This window comes from Corythoichthys intestinalis, chromosome 3 (assembly GCF_030265065.1).
Source record: "Corythoichthys intestinalis isolate RoL2023-P3 chromosome 3, ASM3026506v1, whole genome shotgun sequence".
Classification (NCBI taxonomy): Eukaryota; Metazoa; Chordata; class Actinopteri; order Syngnathiformes; family Syngnathidae; genus Corythoichthys; species Corythoichthys intestinalis.
The window spans coordinates 37531187-37545628 of record NC_080397.1 but is presented as its reverse complement, the minus strand read 5'-3'; the positions used below and the strand labels follow the sequence as shown (position 1 = coordinate 37545628).

General features: G+C 41.6%; 1 long non-coding RNA gene across 1 annotated transcript; it reads right to left on the bottom strand.

Moving 5' to 3' along the window:
* Positions 1-2152: 2152 nt before the first annotated feature.
* Positions 2153-4163, bottom strand: LOC130913300 (uncharacterized). Its single transcript, XR_009062750.1, has 3 exons — positions 4052-4163; positions 2654-2705; positions 2153-2338 (listed from the first exon to the last, which is right to left on the bottom strand). It is a non-coding gene; the product is annotated as an uncharacterized LOC130913300 (long non-coding RNA).
* Positions 4164-14442: the final 10279 nt, after the last annotated feature.

Sequence of the window (14442 nt, the reverse complement as noted above, 5' to 3'; positions counted from 1 at the left end):
TAACAAAAGATTACAATAAAACAACAATACAATACGTTACTAAGAACTTAAAAGTCAGTGATTGCAAGACTGATTTGCTTTCAACCACTGCTTGAGCTGAGTTTGAAAGTTCGTATTGTGGGACATTGCCTGATGGCCCATTACAACATGAGCTTGAGCTCTGGTAAAGCTAACAGTTCTGATTTCTCCAACAATATTAGTAATCAAAACGAACTACAATCAACATTGCCCCATGGTTTAAACTGTGCAGCAGTGATAAAATAAATATAAAAATACAGAACTCTTTTTAAAACACACAACTCAGTTCAAATTCAAATTTCACTTTAACACCTAAAACAGTGAACAAGATACCTTGTTTTTTTCACATCACCAGAAGAGTACATGCAAAACGTGTACTGGAGTTATACACCTCAGAAACCTAAAATCTTACCAAGAATATGTGTCTTATTTTTATTCAAATTCTAATTTCATATTAAGCTCTATCGTCTAAAAAAAAGTCTAATTTCTAGTCAAAAGTATGTCATTAGTATATATATATATTTTTTCAATCGAAGAAAAAGTAACTTTAAAAAAATCAATTGTAGAAAAAAAGGTTTGAATGTGAAAAAATATTTGAGACTCAGAAATTCACATTTCAACACTTTATTTTTCATTGAAACCGTTTTCTTTGATCGAAGCAATCCTTTTTGTGTTTGAGCCATATTATGGGTAGAGGACATTTGTGTCCAAATCATTCAATCCCAATAAAAGTTGCTTCAATCAAAAAAACTATTTTTAATCAAAGAAAAAAAAATCTTTTGCAATTTTTTTTTTAATTTAAATATATATTTTTTTTATTGACGTGTCACTTTTTTTGAAAAGCAAAACGTTTTAAACGCCTTTTTTTTTTTTTTTCTGAAGTGGAAAAATTTTGAAGGCACTTTTTTTCGGTTCAATCATTTTGACACGAAGATACAACTTCAACGCTACTTCCGACATGTTTGAGTGGCAGGTGATTACGCCAATGGCATAAAAGCAGGCAGCAAGAATAATGGCCACCAGGGCTCCATCCAGCCATCGGACTCTGCTCGAGTCCAAGCCAAAAATAGGGCACCGGTAGGGGGGTGTGACATCGGCATCTCACCGGAGTGTCCGCGATGGTACGGTGCCGTGTCTCGGCACACTGGCGGACCCCGATATCACCCCCCCTCCCCGGCGCGGAGGCCGGCTGTTGAGTGGACGGCCCACGAGTGACACAACACTCATTCAAAGCTGAAGCGACAGGGCTCCCGAAGGGGGCTCCCGGCGCGGATGCCGGCGACTCGCCGGTAGTCCACTCGCTTACTGGGCAGGCTAGTGTCGGGCCACTCATCGGCCACTCACGTACCGGCGTGTCGCGACACTGCGGTTGGACCACGATTGCCAACCATCAAGTCAGGGCAGCGGGTGAAGTTCCCTTTGTTGAATGACATTAAGCAGCAGCGCACCATACCATCGCAGGCACTCCGGTGAGATGCCGATTTCACACCCACGTACCGGTGCCCTATTTTCGGCTTGGACTCGAGCAGAGTCCGATGGCTCGATGGAGCTCTGGTGGCCATTATTCTTGCTGCATGCTTTTATGCCATTGGCGTAGTCACCTGCCACTCAAACATGTCGGAATTAGCGTTGAAATCGTATCTTTGTGTCAAAATGATTCAATCGAAAAAAAGTGCCTTCAAAAACTTTTTCCACTTTAAAAAAAAAGTTTAAAACTTTATGCTTTGCAAAAAAAGTGACACGTCAATAAAAAAATATATATATTTCAAAAAATATAGATTTTCAAAAAAACATTTTAGCAAGAGGTTCTTTTTCTTTCATTAAAAATATTTTATTTGATTGAAGCAACTTTTATTGGGATTGAATGATTTAGACACAAATGTCCTACCCATACTATGGTTCAAACTCATTTCACATTTCTGCTTTTGTGTGCAGTGAAGGTAGAATAAACAGTGCTCTGAAAGTTACAGTCTTGATATATGCAAGTAACCATTTGCCTCAGCTTAAGATGTCTTCGCAAATGGGTAAAGAAGTCTGCTTCTTAACAAGGCTCCACAAAGTTGCACAACTGACAGTCAAATGCAGTTTCTCCACTTTTGTTTGCATCTTTTTGAGAGTGCCATGTCGATAGGTGTACTTTGAGTGCATTAAAAGATTTAAATGTGCAGAGGCAGTCCTTATGAAGACATGGGGAGTAGGGATGTCCGAGTGTGGTATCCATGTTTTAAGCGGTAATGCTTAAGCAAGTAGCCTCTCTTTCCAGCAGAAAATGTGCAGTACTTACAAGTCCACTGCATTAGAGAATACTGCTCTGGTTGACCTGAAAAGACATAATAATTTCAGCATTGAGAACTTGTTTGAAAAAAAAGTTACATTTTTTCTTAACAGTTACAAATTAAAATGTCCAATTATTTTTAATCACAAATTAAAATCTGCAATGACTTAGTTTAATATTCACAAACTGTGTAATATTGAGTTATTTTTAAATTAATGTAATTGATTATTTTTTTAACATTCAAATTGAGATGTACAATTAATTTCTTAATCCATCTGTAAAAACATTAATGCATGTTTGTTATCCCAACCCAACAAATACAAATATTAAATAATTCATTGATCAGTGTATGAGACATACCTGTAATTGCAGAGACTGAGGTATGTGTGGACTTCTGACCATTTGCTTCAGCCTGATTGGGGGACGGTGAAAAAGAACACAAAATTAAGGCAACAATTTCAAAATATAGGCACATAAATGACCAACCTTCAACACACCAGGTTGTTATAGCATCGACTGTGATCTCTGCACTCTGAAATGTGATCTAGTCCTCCGATTTTTGCGATTAATGCATTTTAAAACAATTTCAAATTATCAGTGCAGTTTGATCAAACATGGAGGGGGAGCACTGCACATGAAGAAAAGCAAATGGAAGTGCAGATGACAAACGCTCTAAAGAAGGGGTCCCCAAACTTTTTCCTGTGAGGGCCACATGACTTTCCCTTCTCTGATGAGGGGCCGGGTCAGTTTGTAACAGAAACAGTGTGACGATTGCAGCAGTGCCTAAATGTAAAAATGTATTGTTTTTCAGAAAGCCACAATTAAATTAAACTTTCTGGATTCTTCACGCAACAAAATAAAATAAAAATAATAACATAATATAATATGATATAATATCATATAATAATGAATAATAATAACACTATTAATTAAAGAGATAATAACCAAATAACCCTGTTTGGGTTCTTCACAGAAAAAAAGCCAGGAAATAGCTAACACTATTTGGGGGGGGTTCAGGAGGCCGGACCAAATGTGGAGGCGGGCCGGATACGGCCCGCGGGCCGTAGTTTGGGGACCACTGCTCTAACGCAAGAACCGATTACGTTGGCGTACATAAAGTCTGAGTGTGCATTTAGCTCTTACCTGAGCCGAAATAGACAGGCTGAAGCTGACTTAATTCTAGCACTAACTCTGTAAATAAATCACTTTATCGACATTTCTAACATTTTTACGTGAGAAAGTAGCCGTTTAGATCCACAACGTGGAAATTCGGCGCTACTCAAGCTGGCCGTAGTGACTAAGGCACTTCCTGTTATTTTCACAAAATAAAACACCCACTAACGATAGAATTACTGTTTTTATTTTGAAAACAGGAAGCGAACCTCCCCTCGGTCTAGCTAACTTAACCGCTCGGTAACACAGGAAGCGAACCTCCCCTCGGTCCAGCTAACTTAAAACCGCTTGGTAACTGTTTTAAATCGGTTTTAAAAACCTCTCCCACCGCCTAAAAAACGTTACGTGCCCCGTCTGTCAACTTAATCACCAAGAATTCAAAACGCCGGCATAAATGGTAGTCTACCATAAACTGTAGTCTACATTTGTTTCTGAAAATTATGAGGTTACTGTCACGGTCATATAGCATGCTTGCTAGCGGTGATATTTGATGTAATTGACACTTTTCCTCCCTGGCAGCACACAGGCTACTACACTACAACAAGACAAATAGACGGTTTACAAAAGAGTAAAATATTTACTTACCAAATCAGTGTGCTGAGGACAAATAAACCCACAATGGCGAAAATAAATGAGAAAGGTGTTGGAAAGAGCGCGAAAGTAGGCAGGGCAGATCTGCGGCTGCGCATGTCTGATAGAACGCGCAAAGGACACTGGGTACAATAAATTATTTTTTCTAATTTGACTTAACTGGGATATATCAAGTTAAGCAAGTTCTCCAACCCCAAATTACTACTTACTTATTTAAAAGTAGTGTTCACAACAGGTTGATGAAAACTGAGTTTAGTTCACTTATCAAATTTAATTAATTTGAATGTTAGCATTTACAGTGTACTTCAGTGCGGCGTGGCATGGATGATGGAGGCAATCAGCCTGTGGCACTGCTGAGGTGTTATGGAAGCCCAGGATGCTTCGATAGCGGCCTTAAGCTCATCCACAGTGTTGGGTCTGGTGTCTCTCAAGTTCCTCTTCACAATATCCCACAGATTCTCTATGGGGTTCAGGTCAGGAGAGTTGGGTGGCCAATTGAGCACAATAATGACATGGTCAGTAAACCATTAACCAGTGGTTTTGGCACTATGAGCAGGTGCCAGGTCGTGCTGAAAAATGAAATCATCTCCATAAAGCTTTTCAGCAGACGGAAGCATGAAGCATCTCCTGATAGCTAGCTGCATTGACCCTGCCCTTGATAAAACACAGTAGATCAACACCACCAGCTGACATGGCACCCCAGACCGTCACTGTGGGTACTTGACACTGGACTTCAGGCATTTTGGCATTTCCTTCTCCCCAGTCTTCCTTCAAACTCTAGCACCTTGATTTCCGAATGACATGCAAAATTTTCTTTCATCGGAAAAAAGTACTTTGGACCACTGAGCAACAGTCCAGTGCTGCTTCTCTGTAGCCCAAGTCAGGCGCTTCAGCCGCTGTTTCACCCACGCCTGTGCACGGTGGCTCTGGATGTTTCTACTCCAGACTCAGTCCACTGTTTCTGCAGGTCTGGAACCGGCCCTTCTCCACAATCTTTGCGGTCACCTCTTCTGGTTGTGCAGCGTTTCCTGCCACACTTTTTCCTTCCCACAGACTTCCCACTGAGGTGCACTGATACAGCACTCTGGGAACAGCCTATTTGCTCAGAAATTTCTTTGTGTCTTAGCCTCTTGCTTGAGGGTGTCAATGATGGCCTTCTGGACAGCAGTCAGGTCGGCAGTCTTGCCCATGATTGCAGTTTTGAGAAATGAACCAGGCTGGGAGTTTTTAAAAGCCTCAGGAATCTTTCGCAGGGGTTTTGAGTTAATTCGTTGACTCCGATGGTTAGCTTAGTAGCTTCTTTAGCGTACCTTTTCATGATATGCTAATTTTTTGAGATAGGGATTTTTGTTTTTGCCAAAATCATCAATATTAAAAAAATAAAAGGCTTGAACTACTTCAGTTGAGTGTGTTTTTCAGTGGCATTGACGGAACTAGACCTCTGATCCATTTTGACTGGAAACCTCTCCCAGTCCAGATGGGTTGGAGTTCTAGTGCCGTCAATGATAGCCAATGAGTTAAACGGGTGCCCTATAAATGGATTATTGGCAAATGTATATATGTATATATATATATATATATATATATATATATATATATATATATTTTTTTTAAATTACAGTATAGCCAGACGTTTCACTGTATTATTATCAATTTTTATTTTTATATATTTGTTAATCCAAATACTAGTGTTGTAATTTTCACGAGCAGTCTTGGTCTCGAGGCTACATTTTGAGGGTCTATAAATGACAGCCTTAACAACTTACAATAGCCTTAGTTCGAATGTTTTAGTTGGCACTTATACATTCAGAAGAAAAATCATCCACAACAATTCCAGTAGAGATGCCCCAGTCCGATCACGTGATCGCGCCATTTTTCAGAGGACCAGAACCGGCTGAAAAGGATCGGGTTTTTAGGTTAATAAATATATGTTTTCTGTTTCATGCACGTACAGCCTTCACTCTCCCCCTGCTGCTTTTCTTGCTCACCAGTGCAGTGCGCTAGTTAAAGTTAACGATGAGTGACAGCCGTTGAAGCTTTATTGTTGCCAGAGAAGCCGGGGAGCACTACCTTGAAAGGAGCCGCATGTGTCAATCATCATGGAGCTTGTTAGAGGCAGGAATTTGAGCACTACTTGTTTTGGGGTGCAAAGGGTTAATGAGTGTGTGTGCATGGGGTGGGTGTGTCACTGTCACTCTGTCAACTGATTAATACCACCTGTGACTACCTGGGAAAGTTTGATTGAGGTAGAAAGAGAGGAGGCAGGGTGCCAATTTTCTGTTGACCGCTAACGCCAGCATTGCATTTAGTATTCCATCCCATCGTATTAGATTCGCTCTATACGCTAATATTTGATAGTTTATGTTCGGTTCAACTTCACTTTAAGTTTGACACGATCACGGTGACGGTGCACACTATTGCGATACAGCGTATACGAACGTGTCACTAGTTCAGCTTAAGCGGACGTGAAAGTGACAAATTTAAAAGTAGTAATGTGACCAAAGTTTATTATACACGCGATCATATTAAGGAATTAGACAAATGGAAGCCATCGGATGACCGACCCAGCCTCACCCGAGTCGTCGTGGATGCAGCGCGTCAGACAGAGCCCCGCTCTCCTCTCTATGTGAGTAATTGGACACTCACACAATATTGTCAACAGAAAACGGTGCTTACCTATTAGCGCGGAAACTTCGTTGGATTGCCACTCGCAAAATAATGGACCACGCTGGATGTTGACTGTGAGTAAATGAAAAAGATTGACTGAGCGCAGCGCAACCCATGGTATGTGGAAGTCTTTTTATTCATACTGTGAACATTCACATGCTTGGACACAGTTGATTAATAATAGTGACATATTGGATGTCTTTGGATGCCGTGGTCGCTGTGACGTCATCTTGATCTCCCCTTAACTGACGAAGTGCGTGTGTGTGCGCGCTCATTAACTAGGTGACAATTGGTGTCAAGAGTTGCGTTAACGAGGGCTCATAAATTTCTTCTGCAACTTTGTGTGCATCGTTTGCTGGGTTTCAAAATGAATGGATCAATGCCTGGTTCAGTTGTGAATGAATCAAAGTCAGAATCAAATGAAACAAAAACTAATGAAGCTGTGAAAAGGAAAGTCATTCTCACTGAAAAGGCTTTAATGTGTAAAATGGAAAAGCTTCAAAAGGAACGCCAAACAAAGGTGAATAAAATGAAGAGTTACATTATTGCTCTTAAAGAGCTAATGGAGAATGATGACAACGCATCACAAGTCCAAACTCAGTTAGACATCTTGATGCCATTGCACGACGATGCAATAATGCTGCATGAGTCACTAATGGAAATAATCCCTGATGCTGAAAAAGAAAAACAAACAGCATGGTTTTCAAGTATTAATAAATATAACAAAAGGTTTATTGAAGATGTGAAACAATGGCTGTGTGGAATTAAGAAGCAAGTTGCAAAGCATGCGTCAAATGAAATGGACCCAGATGACATTCAGCCGAATGACAGCATTTCAAATGTGGGAAATAAAAAATATGGATCAAAATCTGGGAGTTCAACTTCTGGCTCTTCAATTTCCTCTTCTCGGGTCAAAGCAGAAGCGGACATGGCTGCTCTTCTTGCGCGTCAAAGATTGCTCAAACAAAAACAAGAGTTGGATCAGCAAGAAGAGGAAATAAAGAAAAGGAAAGAGAGACTTGAGCTTGAAATGGAGATAGCAGCAGCTCAGGCAAAGATGGATGTCTTAAAAGTCTCAGGAAGCTGTGTTAAGGGCAGCAGAAGCAAACAATCAGATGGTATGGAATCCTACTTTGCCAGAGGGGCTCTTGCTGCTGTCAACGCTCAGTTGGATTCTGTTGTGCCTGGTGGCCATGTACGGTATGACAGTCTGATTTCATCCAAGTCACACAAAATAAAATTACAGAGGGCAGTTCCTGTTGATGGTGGTCCTCAAACAGTCCAGCAGATACCATTTGTATATCCAGTGGCTCCGGAGGTCCAAAATCTTGTGGCAGCTTCTCAATCTGCAGCCAGACCACACGTTCATATGCCATCCGGTGACGATAGTCAAAATTTATTGTCCGTAATGGCAAAACAAAATGAAATATCTGCTCTGCTGGTACGACAACATAACACCTCTCATTTGCCGAAAAGAGAGATCCAAGTATTTGATGGAGATCCTCTTCATTACCACACCTTTATGAGAGATTTTGAGCATGCTGTTGAAGAGAGGACAGGAGATGCTCGGGATTGCTTGCACTTCCTTTCACAATACACAAGAGGAGAACCACGAGAGCTTGTTCAAAGTTGTCAACGAATGCCTCCAGATAGAGGATACCAAACAGCAAAAGAATTGCTTGAAAAACATTTTGGGAATGAACAAAAGATAGCTTCAGCTTATATGGATAAGGTACTTGCATGGCCAATGGTTAAGGCAGAGGATACCAAAGCTCTCCAAGCTTATGGTCTTTTCTTGAGAGGATGCTGTAATGCTATGGATGACATACAATATATGGATGAGCTTAACATGCCTGCAAATATGCTGCTGATGATTAAGAAGTTACCATACAAGCTCAGAGACAAATGGAGGTCAGTAGTTTGTGACATTCAAGAGACCTGTCAACGGCGAGTAACTTTCTCTGACATTGTAAGTTTCATAGAGCGCCAAGTGAAAATCAGTACAGACCCTGTATTTGGCGATATACAGGATACTTCAAAGACAAGTCAAGTCAGATACAGCATCAAGGATACCAATCGTCAAATACGAAATAAAGGAAGCAGTTTTGCAACCACAACAGCAATAGGTGATTACAAGACTCAAGTGAAAAGGCAAGAAACCCCATTGGGAAAAAGAACCTGCATATATTGCAAAGCCCAACATGCATTGGAGTTTTGTCCCCAACTAGAGAAAAAGCCACATAAAGACAAAATAACTTTTTTGAGAGAACATGGAGTCTGCTTTGGTTGTCTAGCAGTAGGCCACCGAAGTAAGGACTGCAGACGGCGCCTATCTTGCAAAACGTGTGGAGCTAATCACCCTAGCTTGCTTCATATTCCCACAAAGACTAAAGACCAAAATACAGATGGAGCAAGTGCAGAAGACTCATTCGTTCCAGTGGACAGCTCTCCAGTGCTGGTACAAAGCAGTGGTCTCACTGGGGCCGGCGACCATGACTGCAAGCTTCCCATTGTGCCTGTCAAGATAAAGTCAAAACGGGGGCAGAAGATTGTTGAAACATTTGCCTTTTTAGACCAAGGTAGCTCCAGCTCCTTTTGCACGACAAACCTCATTAACAGACTGAATGTGTCAGGAACAGCGATAAAAATTCTCCTGAGGACTATGGGTCAAGAAAAACTTGTGAAAAGTCGAGTCGTAACAGATTTGGAAGTAGCTGGCCTAGAAGGTGACCTGTACTGTGATTTGCCAGATGTTTTTACACAGGAAAAAATGCCTGTATCCAGAGACAACATCCCGCAAGAGCAGGATTTGGAGAGGTGGCAATATTTGCAAGGATTACATTTGCCTCAAATTGATGCAGACGTTGAATTGTTGATCGGCTTGAATGCACCAAAAGCTTTGGAACCAGTGAAAGTGATTCCTAGTGAAAATGGAGGCCCATTTGCTGTGCAGACGTTGTTGGGTTGGACTGTAAATGGACCAATATCAGGTGAAACTGATTTAGAGCAAACTAGCATCACGGTTAACCGCATATCTGTTTTGAAATTGGATGAACTGTGGAAGCAGCAGTTTCAAGTGGACTTCCCTGAATGCACGTATGATGAGCAAATGGGCCCATCAAGGGAAGATGGCCAATTTATGCAACTGGTCGAAAGTACGGTTAAGCTGGAGGATGGTCACTACACCATTGGTTTGCCTCTGAAGAGAAGAAATGTGCCAATGCCGGACAATCGTACATTAGCAATTCAACGAATTTCGAGTCTCCAAAAAAGGTTCCAAAAGGACGCCAAGTTCCACACAGACTATGCCACCTTCATGCATAGTATTATCTCCAGCGGTTATGCTGAGAAAATCCCTACTATTGAACTGACATGCAAACCTGGCAGAACATGGTATATTCCACATCATGGTGTATACCACCCACAGAAGAACAAGATCAGAGTGGTGTTTGATTGTGCTGCATCATTCCAAGGAATATCGCTGAACTCAGAGTTATTGCAGGGACCTGACCTTACTAGCTCTTTAGTAGGCGTTATCACCAGATTTAGAAAAGAACTGGTAGTTTTGATGGCAGATATTGAAGCCATGTACCACCAGGTAAGAGTACCACCAGAGGACTGCGACCTACTAAGATTCCTTTGGTGGCCAAGTGGTGATTTCAGGCAACCTCTTGAGGAGTACAGAATGTGTGTCCATCTATTCGGAGCAACCTCCTCACCAAGCTGTGCTAACTTTGCTCTGCAGAGGTGTGCGAAGGACAACAGCAACTCCTTCAGTCAATCGGTGGTGGACACCATTTTGCACAACTTCTATGTGGATGACTGTCTCGTGTCAATTCCGTCAGAACACGAAGCCATTGCTCTTTACCATGATCTTCGAGCTATTTGTGCTAAAGGTGGCTTTCAGCTAAAGAAGTGGATGAGTAACAGCAGAAATGTCCTTTCTAATATTCCTGAAGAAGAGAGAGCAACGGGTATAAAAGAGATGGATTTGGACCATGGTATATTTCCAGTTGAGAGAGTACTGGGTGTGCAGTGGTGTGCACAGTCAGATGTGTTCAAGTTCAAAATTTCAATTCACAATCGACCTTTGACCCGTAGAGGGATTTTGTCAGTGATCAGCTCTATTTATGATCCACTAGGAGTGCTTGTCCCCGTTGTGTTAAGAGCGAAGCTGATCTTGCAAGACCTCTGTAGGAAAGGCATTGGGTGGGACGATGTCATACCCACAGCCAGTGCATTGGAATGGACAAACTGGATGCAGGATCTCCACATGCTGGAAGAGTTCAATATCAGAAGATGCTTTAAGCCAGATGACTTTGGTAGCATAGCGTCTGCCCAGTTACATCATTTTGCAGATGCTAGTGAAGCTGCTTATGGAACTGCTACTTATCTGTTGTTGCGTAACGACGTTGGAAGGCTGTGTAGCACCCTCGTAATGGGAAAGGCAAGGGTGGCTCCTTTAAAACCAGTTACCATTCCCAGACTGGAGTTAACAGCAGCAGTACTGGCATCACGCATGGACAGGTTATGGAGAAAGGAGATGCGAATGACATTGCTTGACTCTATTTTCTGGACTGATAGCACGTCAGTGTTAAAGTATGTGAAAAATGAAACCACCAGATTTAAGACATTTGTGGCAAATAGAGTGTCTGACATCCTGAAAGCATCCTACGCATCTCAATGGAAATATGTAAGCACTTCATTAAATCCAGCAGATATAGCATCCAGAGGACTTGGAATGAAGTGTTTCCTAAAGAATGAACAATGGTTGTGTGGCCCACAATTCCTGATGGCAGATGAACAATGGCCCACAAACCAAGACTGCATAGAAGAGCTCTTGGAGCACAATGATCCTGAACTCAAAATGAACATCTCTGTTAACGTTGTTACAGCAGCAGAAGTTGATTCAATTTCTCGCTTGATTGCCCGGTCCTCATCATGGAACCATCTGAGAAGGGTGATGAGTTGGATTTTAAGATTCAGACAAAGGCTCTTAAGTCTCATGAAGAAGAGGAAGGAGATCAATGTACTGCTGCGGGACTGGAAAAAGGATGAGCAAGAACAGAACGAGATCATGAATAAAGAACTGCAGCATGTCAAAGACTTGTTCCAAGTGTCCCTCAGTGTAGAGGACATCCAAGAGGCAGAACTAAAAATAATTGAACTATGTCAAAGAAAAGGATTTCCAGAGGAGTTTTCAAGTCTCCAAAAGCATCAGTCTGTGAAACAAACAAGTCATATACACAGACTTAATCCAAAACTTGATAATGGCATTTTAAGAGTTGGTGGAAGACTCAGCTGGGCAGCAATGCCAGAAGAAGCAAAGCATCCAGCCATATTGACCAAGGATATTCATATCTCTGATCTAATCTTACGACATGTACACAAGGAAGTTGGTCATGGTGGTAGAACCCACATGTTGGCTAAACTACGACAGAAATATTGGATCATTGGGGCCGGTATGGCTATACGCAAGATTCTGGCTAAATGCGTCGTTTGTCGACGTGTTTTGGCTGTGCCAGCTAGCCAACAAATGGCGGACCTACCACGGAACAGGATTTCCCCTGATGAACCACCATTCACCTCTGTGGGAGTTGACTGTTTCGGTCCATTTGAGGTAAAACGTGGAAGATCCAAAGTTAAAAGATATGGCGTGATATTCACCTGCTTAGCTCTTAGAGCGGTCCATATTGAAGTGGCTGCATCGTTGGAAACGGACTCTTTTATCAACACCCTACGTCGCTTTATATCACGAAGAGGCCAAGTTAAAGAGCTCTGCTCAGACAATGGAACAAACTTTGTGGGCGCTGATAGAGAGTTGAAAAGAGCGTTGGAACTATGGAATCAGTCTCAGATCCATGATGAACTCCTGCAGAAAGGTATCAAGTGGAAATTCAATCCTCCAGCCGGGTCCCATCATGGCGGAGCTTGGGAGAGATTAATTCGATCAATCAGGAAAGTCCTCAACTCAACATTGAGAGAGCAGGCTCTGGATGATGACGCTCTTCACACCGTGCTGTGTGAAGTGGAAGCCATTCTTAACAGCAGGCCATTAACGAAAGCATCACCAGATCCTAATGACTTAGAGGCCTTGACTCCAAACCATCTCCTGCTACTTAAAGGCCAGCCATCTTTTCCTCCTGGTGTTTTTCAAAAAGAGGACTTGTATGCTGTGCGTAGATGGCGACAAGTACAATACATGTCAGACTTGTTCTGGAAGAGGTGGACGAAGGAGTACCTCCCACAGCTTCAAGAACGTCACAAGTGGAATACAATCAAGCGGAATTTCATTCCTGGAGACATTGTGCTCATTGTAGATGATTCTCCACCTCGCAACTCATGGATCATGGGCAGAGTTGTCAAGACTGTTCAAGATAGGAAAGGACTTGTTCGACAAGTCAAGATTAAGACCAAGACTAACTATCTGGACAGGCCTGTCACAAAAATTTGTCTCCTGCAAGAATCTGAAGTAACCTGATGATTCCGTGCTGACATAATTGATTCATCTTATGGCATTGACTTTGATTTACTAGGCTCCATGAATTATGGAACCTCAAGCCTAGTGATTTTAAGAGCACGTGATGATCCCCTTTGCTTACGGGCACTGATGGAGTATTGTATTTTAGAAAAAACAAAATGAGAAAAAATATGGTGTTAATATTGCATGCGTTTTGTATTCAATTTGGTCTATGCCTCTATTATAGTTCAGTAATTATTATGTTAATAATTAGGGGCCGGAATGTTAGAGGCAGGAATTTGAGCACTACTTGTTTTGGGGTGCAAAGGGTTAATGAGTGTGTGTGCATGGGGTGGGTGTGTCACTGTCACTCTGTCAACTGATTAATACCACCTGTGACTACCTGGGAAAGTTTGATTGAGGTAGAAAGAGAGGAGGCAGGGTGCCAATTTTCTGTTGACCGCTAACGCCAGCATTGCATTTAGTATTCCATCCCATCGTATTAGATTCGCTCTATACGCTAATATTTGATAGTTTATGTTCGGTTCAACTTCACTTTAAGTTTGACACGATCACGGTGACGGTGCACACTATTGCGATACAGCGTATACGAACGTGTCACTAGTTCAGCTTAAGCGGACGTGAAAGTGACAAATTTAAAAGTAGTAATGTGACCAAAGTTTATTATACACGCGATCATATTAAGGAATTAGACAAATGGAAGCCATCGGATGACCGACCCAGCCTCACCCGAGTCGTCGTGGATGCAGCGCGTCAGACAGAGCCCCGCTCTCCTCTCTATGTGAGTAATTGGACACTCACACAATAGAGCTTGTTAAACACTAGCGGTAGTGTGCTGTGGCAACTCATTGTGTTTGTGAATAAAGGTTCTCAGCAGTGTGAGCAAATTTGAGTGGACTCACTCAATGAAGCATTTAATAAAGGCAAGTATTTTTCTACATTTATTCTTGTTTAAAAATAATTCGGTGGGACAGTAACATGTTTTTTAAAAAATTTGGAACAATTTTTTTCCGGTTTCGGATCGGGACTCTCAAAATTCTCAAAATCAGGTGACTCGGACTCAGATATAAAAATTTGCGATCGGGACATCCCTAATTTCCTGTTATGTAAACGATATGCAATGACAATACACAAAGCTCTCAGAAGACCATTTAATGAACATGGTTTCAAAAAACTAAATGTTAAATGACGTCCACACATTTATATTTTATATTTGTTATCGTTCAAATAACATTGG